The sequence below is a fragment of the Sminthopsis crassicaudata genome, chromosome 3, assembly GCF_048593235.1.
Source record: "Sminthopsis crassicaudata isolate SCR6 chromosome 3, ASM4859323v1, whole genome shotgun sequence".
Classification (NCBI taxonomy): domain Eukaryota; kingdom Metazoa; phylum Chordata; class Mammalia; order Dasyuromorphia; family Dasyuridae; genus Sminthopsis; species Sminthopsis crassicaudata.
Window position 1 is genome coordinate 433,032,030 of NC_133619.1, and position 8,384 is coordinate 433,040,413.

The window sequence follows — 8,384 nt, forward strand, 5'->3', positions numbered from 1 at the left end:
GAGCTGGAGAGCATAGGAAAGTCTGTTTTGCCAAAGAGCCCTTTCAAAAAAAGAGAACCTCCAAGAAAAATATCATTTCACAAACAGGGGATTCATTTCAGGAAGTAGAGGGGAGAGGTAAGAAAAGTCCGAGGAGGGCAGGGCAAGTAAAAGGAAAAGCTGCCATCCGTGGCTTTCCCATTCCAAGAGAGTCTTCCATGTAGAATGAATGGCATTCCCGTTTTCCTCACTTGGAATATCAGAGAAAATCACGCTAACTCAAATACTGCATCTTAGCCAGCCTGCATGACCTTAAGACTGCTGTCCTCATCAAATTGCCTTTTGCAAGCCTTACTTTGTGCAGGAAAAAAAAAAATACTGAAAAACACATGTCTCCATAATACTCAAGAACTTCCTAGAAAAAGGTGTGATTTGTGGGCAGTGAAATGGTGTCTTCAAACTTTGAAAAATAACCTGTCTTGAATCATATAATAAGAATCAGAGAGCTTTCCTTCTAAGTTCATAATTAAAGTGGCTGACTTTGTGTATTTGGGGGCTGTGAACTAAGTAATATTCAACCATCTTTTTTATATCACAATTTTAATGTAAATCCAGTGAACTCTTTGACTAAAATGTATAAAGAATCCGCTTGTTTAAAAAGAAAAAAAAAAAAAAAAAAAAAAAAGCTGAGTCAACTCTTTTTTTTTTTTTGAGTCATAACAAATGTTATTGCTTTGTTTTTATTCATGACATAGCAGATTTATTAAATATATGCCCTCTCCCCCAACACTGTTCTCATGGCTCAATCACTGAATTTCCAAAATTACTAAAATGCTTAAACAAGCAGAATTTTTGCAACAACAACAAAAAAAAATTAGCATTTGGAAGGAAAAGAGAAAACCTTCAAATTAAAAATAAAATATATTATATACACATATTTGAGCTTTTTCATTAAGGAATTTGTATAACTGTCATCCTTGCAGAAATCATATTCTTAAGAGGTATTGAAGTGAAAGGTTCTCTTTGTATCATCAATTGTGTTTTGGGGTGTCTGAAGTTCCAGGTCTCTTTATACACATTTGTTAATACATAATTGGGTATATACAGAAAATACAATTTTTTTCAAAAAGTCAAATATGTTTTAAGTTTTACTCAATTTCCAGAGACTCCAATTGTGTATGTCAATATGTGTGTGTATGTATACATGCATATATATTTCATTTTCATGAAAATATGAATTATAACTAATCAAATAATGTTATTTGGGGCAGAAAAGGTGAAGAAAATACTGATGTTTATTTTTTTAAATAATTTTAATGCACATCTAGGGAAAAAAGCTGTTTGGAAAAACCCATTTGCAATATTTCCTTCTAATTTCTAATCTTGCATTAAAGTTAAAAATTAAGTATGGATTAAGGTGATGAATAAATACTAATTAATGATATCTGAAAATGGGAACAATATTGCACAAATTCAAGAATATCTAAAAAACTGAAATGAGTTGATGTCACAGTGATTCTTTTGTTTTTCCACACACAAAAAAAAAATTCCAACAAAATCTACGTTTGCATTTATTTTAGTCTACTAAAGATATTAGACAACAAAAAAGGCAGAGAGGAGTAGGTTCTGATAAGGAAACCAGAAAAGAAAAATAGAGGTCAGGGAGAGGGGCAGAGAGAGAGAGGGAAAGAAAGATTCTAATAAGAAAAGCTCGGTTTAGAAAATGCTGGAATGCTATTAGAGATTTTATTTTCTCTCTCTCTCTCTCTCTCTCTCACACACACACACACACACACACACACACACACACACACACACACACACACAAACTGTAGCTAAGATTGTCAGAGAAGGCAAGAAAAATAGATCCATGGTGCAGGTCCCCAAATTAACTTCAATTTCAGAAACTCATTTAATCTAAGAGGCACCTAGGAAAAGCGGAGCACTGAAACCAAGAAAGCAGGAACAATCCAGAGCAGGAAAAGGTTCACCAACAACCCACGAGGAAGCATCATTCTGTGGTCTGTCTATGCACACTGGGCATTCTACAGTCCAGGCTGAAGTCCAAGCCACTGCCACCACTATACATGCTCATCATTTCATCCAGTCAGAATGGGAAGGCTTGGACATACATGGCCTAAACTGGCAATACAGAATAATAGAAACCTCAGTGTCCTTAATCTAGTGACATCCTCAAGGAAAGACTAAAAGAAGTTCCCCTTCCACTGAGGATGCCATCATGCCGCTTCTCCACGCTCTCTCCCGATGGCATCCTTTCACTCATTCCTGCCCAGCACCAAGTCAACAGCCAGGAGAGAAAAAGGTCTTCAAAGTTACAAAGAGCATAGAAGAGAAGGCACAGTGAGAGAACGGCATGCTATTACACAAACGCGTACACGGCAAGGTCAAGAAAGGGATAAACAGTTATTTTCATCTCTACTTTCAAACATGTTCACAGCTCACATCAGTGGATTCTAAGCATCTGAAAAGCAGGGAACCAGTATTATAAGATTCTTCTTTATATCATCACAAGTCCAATACCTGCATTTTATAAATTAGGATGTGGAAGTTCAGAGAGAAATGACTTGCCCAAAATCACACAAGCACTTAATCTCCTTCAAAATGGCAATAAAATCTACTAATTCAATAAAGGTCTAGGAAACAAAGGATCTGATTTTTCATGCATATAGGCCCCCATCCTATGGTATTTTCATTTTCCAGACTGCCAATTTTTATAAGCCATGTCAATTTCATATTGATTTGAGTATACAGATGTTCAAACAATCTCTACTATATTCTTTGTCCCAAGCCCCCTCAAAAGCAAAGTGGGAAAGAATATTAATGACACTTTCCTTTCACCTTGAGAGAACTAATAAAAATTCAGGGAAGGTGGGAATTCTTTAGAAAGCCATGTATTTTGTAGCCATCTATAAAAACCATGGAAGTAGCTGAAATATATTACTATAGAAAACCCTCCCTTTATTTAAAGCCATTGGAATTGTTTAATGCATTAAAAGAACTGCTCTTTAGTTCATTAGTTTTATCTTTAGCAATTAACCTGACTTATCTCTTCCCATCAATTTTGATTTCTGAAGGCAGATAAATGCTATCATTAACCATGTTAGCTAATCCTAGTACACACACACACATCTATAATACACATTAAAGTATTCATTTTAAAAATAGAAACTTCTATTTTGGAGTATCCACAGCAACATTTTTAAACTTTAGATCAATTTTCATTCATTAAAAAAGCAACAAAGTTTTGGGTTTGGCTTTTAAAAAGAAAAAAAGAGGGAGAAAAAGAAAGAAAGTCATGTTTTGACAAGATACAAAGCAAATTCCACCCCATTAGGAAGTGACTTGGCTTGCCATTTTGATCAATCAATCAGTAAAAACTTCTCAAATACTTGCTATATGTCAGGAACTCTCTAAGTACAGGATACAAGAGGCAAAAGATAGTCCCTATTCTCCAGAAGCTTACAATCTAAGGGAGGAACATACAAATTATACACACACACACACACACACACACACACACACACACACACACACACACACACACAGCAAGCTACATACAAGATAAATAGCAAACAATTGACAGAGGGAAGGCACTAGAATTGAGAGGGGTTGGGCTTCCTTCAGAAGATGGGATTTTAGCTGGAATTTTAAGTCAGGGAGGCCAGTGGTTAGAGCAGAGGAGGGAGAGGGCTCCTGGCAGGGAGGACAACCAGAAGGTGTTTTCTGGACAGAAGAGCACATGGCAAGAGAGGATGGGGCTAGGCTATGAATGGCTGCCAATGAGGGTTCCACAATTGCTCCTGGGGATGCCCGGAGGCTGCTGAGTTGATCGAATAGGAAATGACACCAAGCTACACTTTAGGAAAATCAATGTAGGAGTTGAATGGAAATGGACTGAAGCGGAGACAGGCTGTTGCAGCAGGTAACAAGGCCCTGCTTCCAGGTGGCGGCAGTGAGGGAAGAAAGGGGAGCATACCTGAAAAGCACTGCAAAGATGAAGTTCACACGCCTTGCCACAATGTGGATGATTGGGGGGGGGATCGGAGATCAAGAGACACTGAAAAATCTAAAATGTCTCCTAGGTGTGAACCTATGGACTGAGGGGACAGAAAACTTACCAAATGGGGAGGGTTTCGGGGAAAGTTAATGAGTTCCGTTTTGAACTTAGGGAGTTTAGGATGTCTCCTGGCCATCCGGTCTGTAGTCTGAAAAATAGCTAGAGGAACTGTCACAGGATGCAACCCATCAGCATAAAGATGGTAATTAAATCCATGATGAGATTGCCAAGTAATATAGGAGAAGAAAAAGAGAAGGTAGGACATCCCCTGAAGGACATCCAGAGTAATTGTTCTCAAAGTGTGGGTCACAGAATCCTGGGTGGGGGGGTGGCGGGTGTCTCTAAAACAGCTTCAGGTGGTCTATAAATTCAAAACCAGTTTTTTATTTCTAACATGGTAAATATCTATAAATATAACTCACATAAGCAAAAACTCTTCGGACTCAACAATTTTTAATAGTACAAAAATACCCAAAACCTAAGTTTGAGAGCCATTGAGCTAGAAAAGGATCCAACAAAGGAGACAGAAATGGAGCAGGCAGATAAGTAGGTGAAGAAGGGCAGAGTGATGTCCCAAAACCTAGAGAGGAAAAGTGACTAACAAAGGTGACCAAAGGCTGTAGGAAAATCAGGGAGAATAAGGATTAGGAAGAGGCATACTTCTACTCCAGGGTAAAAGGACAGACAAAATGATAAAAAGTATTCAAAATTCACTTTAAAATCTGGGGCTTTGCGGGGGAAGCTTTAAGTTATTTATATACACTTTTTTTATATATTTCCATATGAATTATGTTGGAAGAGAAAAAGCACAACAAAAGGGAAAATACAAGGGGGGAAAAAAAAGATGGAAATGGTATGCAATGATTCACATTCAGTCTCCATAGTTCTCTCTGGATGAGGATGGCATTTTCCATCACAAATCTACTAGAATTGCTTTGGACCACTGAACTGCTGAGAACCAAGTCTAGCATAGTTGATCATCACACAATCTTCCTGTTGCTATGTTCAATATTTTTTGGTTCTGATTGTTTCACTCAGCATCAGTTCATGTAAATCTTTCAAGGCTTTTCAGAAATCAGCCGGTTCATCATTTTTTTATAGAATAATATTCCATTACTTTCACATACCATGACTTAAGTCAGCCATTCTCCAATTGATGGGCATCCACTCATTTTCCATTCCTTGCCACTACAAAAAGGGCTGTCACAAACACTACAAAAAGGGCTCCCTTTCCCTCTTTGATGATTTCTTTTGGATACAGACCCAGTAGAAACACTGCTGAATTAAAGGGTATATACAAAGTTTTAAAGCTCTTTGGACATAGTTCCATATTGCTCTCCAGAATGGTTGGATTTGTTCACAACTCCACCAACAATGTATCAGTGTCCCAGTTTTCCCACATCCCCTTCAACATTTATCATTATCTTTTCCTGTCAACTTAGGCAATCTGAGAGGTGTGAGGTGGTACCTCAGTGTTGAAAAACTGGTTTTCTTTTAAGGTTAAAATTTAAAGTTGAAGTTCAAAGGAAATATAGTATGTACTAAGTACAGAGGTTCAATCTGAAGTGAATTTTTTAAGAAATTCAAAACTAAAGTATTAGAATACCTTGCTACTACCTTCTGGAGAGACATATTTATTCATGGTAGTTTGTTACAAATGCTAAATATACATGTATATATATATATATATATATATATATATATATATATATATATCGCTAATTTACTTAAAGCTAATAAATACATTGCCCAAGATTATACCCTCTCATTGGGATGTTAACAATACTGTCTTGAATTAACCAAAATTTATCTTCTTAAATAAATTAGTTTGAGATCAGGTTGACTAGCTGAAATCCAGAAATCCAAAACAAATAATACTAATGATTACAACAGTTCTAGGAGTTGTTCTTGGTTTGTTTTGTTTTGTTTTAGGAATTACTAAAGACAGATTTGCAACTCCTTTAAAGTACTTTTTAAAAGATGCAATAATTGATATTGATCCCCAAATGCATCAAATTATTATGAACAAGATTTCATGTGAAATTTTACTCAATTCTAAGGTTATCTTAAATCTTCCCAAACATTTCTTCTTGTGATGGCAACTTCATTTTTTTTTAATAATAGCTCTTTATTTTTCAAAATATACGGCAACATTTACCCTGGAAAAACCTTGTGTTCCAAATGTGACTCACTCCCTCCCTCCCTTCCCTCCCCCATCCCCTAGACAACAAGTAATCCACTATATGTCCTTCAATTTTGGAGAGTAACAGTAGCATCACACACACTGTTTTGACTTTTGAGTGAACTGAGTTTAAGTGAGTCAGAATTGCACAGTCACCAGACTCACTCTCTCTTACTGAGTCACTGAAGTCCAGTGGCAGGACAAAAGTCAAGATGACTGATGATGGCCATAGATGCACTGGATTCCTAGGCTTCTTCAATGTCTGACCAAGCTCAAAGCATTCCAAAGAGCCTGCTTCATTCATCCTCATGAGTCCTGGAACAAATTGATCTCATCCACCCATCTGCATGGGGGAAGTCTTCACATGCTTGGGGTAGACAGGTAGACATCCTTCAAACTCACCAACAGATTCCTCTCAACAAATGCTCCAACAGCTTTACCAAAAAAGTGTCTTCATGTAGGTCTAAAGGTGTTGTTGGACAAAATTAAGGGTACTAGAATTATCTTCATTAATTCCAAACAACTGGGGAAGTGAAAGAGTGAAAAATTCAACTTTCAACCAAGTCAAACTGCCTCATTAGTACACATTAAATATCATCTAAAGAGCAAATATGAGTATGTTTTAATGAAAACATACATTAAGAAGTAGAAAAAATTGAAAGGGTAATGTGGAGAATTAGTGGAGCAAGAAAGAAGGAAAGACAGGAAACCCCAATTCATTTTGGAACTTGCCAGCCCAGGGCTTGAGATGACCTCCCCATCACTCACTGAAAGTTTCAACAAAGTCTTAATTGGATGTCTTTGTGCAATGGAAATAGTAGGGTTAAAAGCACACCAACAAGATTTCACCGACATGGTACATATGGTGAAAAGAGTCTTGGCTCGGAGTCAGAGGATCTGACCTATTATCCCAGCTCTGGGACTTTGGGCAACTCTCCTCCTCTCTGGGCCTCTTCTTATTGGCAAAATAAAGGGACTGGATTAAGTGACTCCCAGGTCTAAATCTACAGTCCTATCAATCAACTATTAATTGTTTACCATGTGCTGGACACTGTGCTGCTGCTAAATATGAATATATACAAAATAGTTAAAAACAAGATCCTTTGGGAGGGAAGACACTAACAATTGGGGATATTTGGGAAGGCTTCATGCAGGAAATGGTACCAGAGCTGCATTTTAAAGGAGAGAGGAAAAAAGATGAATTGTACTCCAGGCATATAGTGGACAGTAACTGCAAAGGCACAGAGAGAACAAATAGAGTGTATGTGAAAAACAAAGAGAACTACAACAAAAACTACATGAGGGGCAATAATGTTCAATGATAGGAGGAAAAATAGTAAGATTAGGTTGTGCAGTATTTCAAAAGCTAAGCAGAAGAGTTCATAACTTATCTTAGAAACAACAAGGAAAGTTCATTGAGGACAGCCATCACACGGTCAGATCAGTGCTTAAGGGAAATTACTTTGCCAACAGTGTGGAGGATGAAATGATGAGAGACTTCAGGCAAAGAGACTGACTAGGAACCTGCTGCAACCATCTAAGAGAGCCCTGGCCTGGTGGGAGCGGCACTGTGATGTTAGAAATGTTAACGGATTATTATGGGGGATTAAAGGGAGTCCAGGCTATGCTGAGGCTGCAATCTAGGATAAAATCAAGGTGACTTTTGATCTGATTTTTCATGCACAGCATGACAAATATGGAAATATGTTTAGAAAAATTGCACATGTTTAACTTATATTGAATTACTTGCTGTCTAAGAGAGAGGGGAAGGTAGAGGAAGAGAGAAAAACTTGAACAAGGTTTTGCAAAGGTGAATTTTGAAATGTATTTGGAAAATAAATAAAATAAAGGTGAAAGAAGTGTGTTCATATGCTAAAAAAAAATAGAATTGATTGTATATGGAAATCACAATACTACCATATTACACAATTATTTTGTCATTATTTTACAGAAACATTTTCAAAATGCTAAGTTTGAAAACATTCAAGATAGATAACTAGAACTATAAATAATTTAAAGGTTCCAAGGCATCCTCTGAAGAAAAATTTAGTATTGGAAATTCAATTTCTTGAGCCATATGTTTGTGGTTCTTTTTTTAAAATTTTGGGTTTTGGGGGGGAGAGGGGCACAAGTCTTATTTTAAGA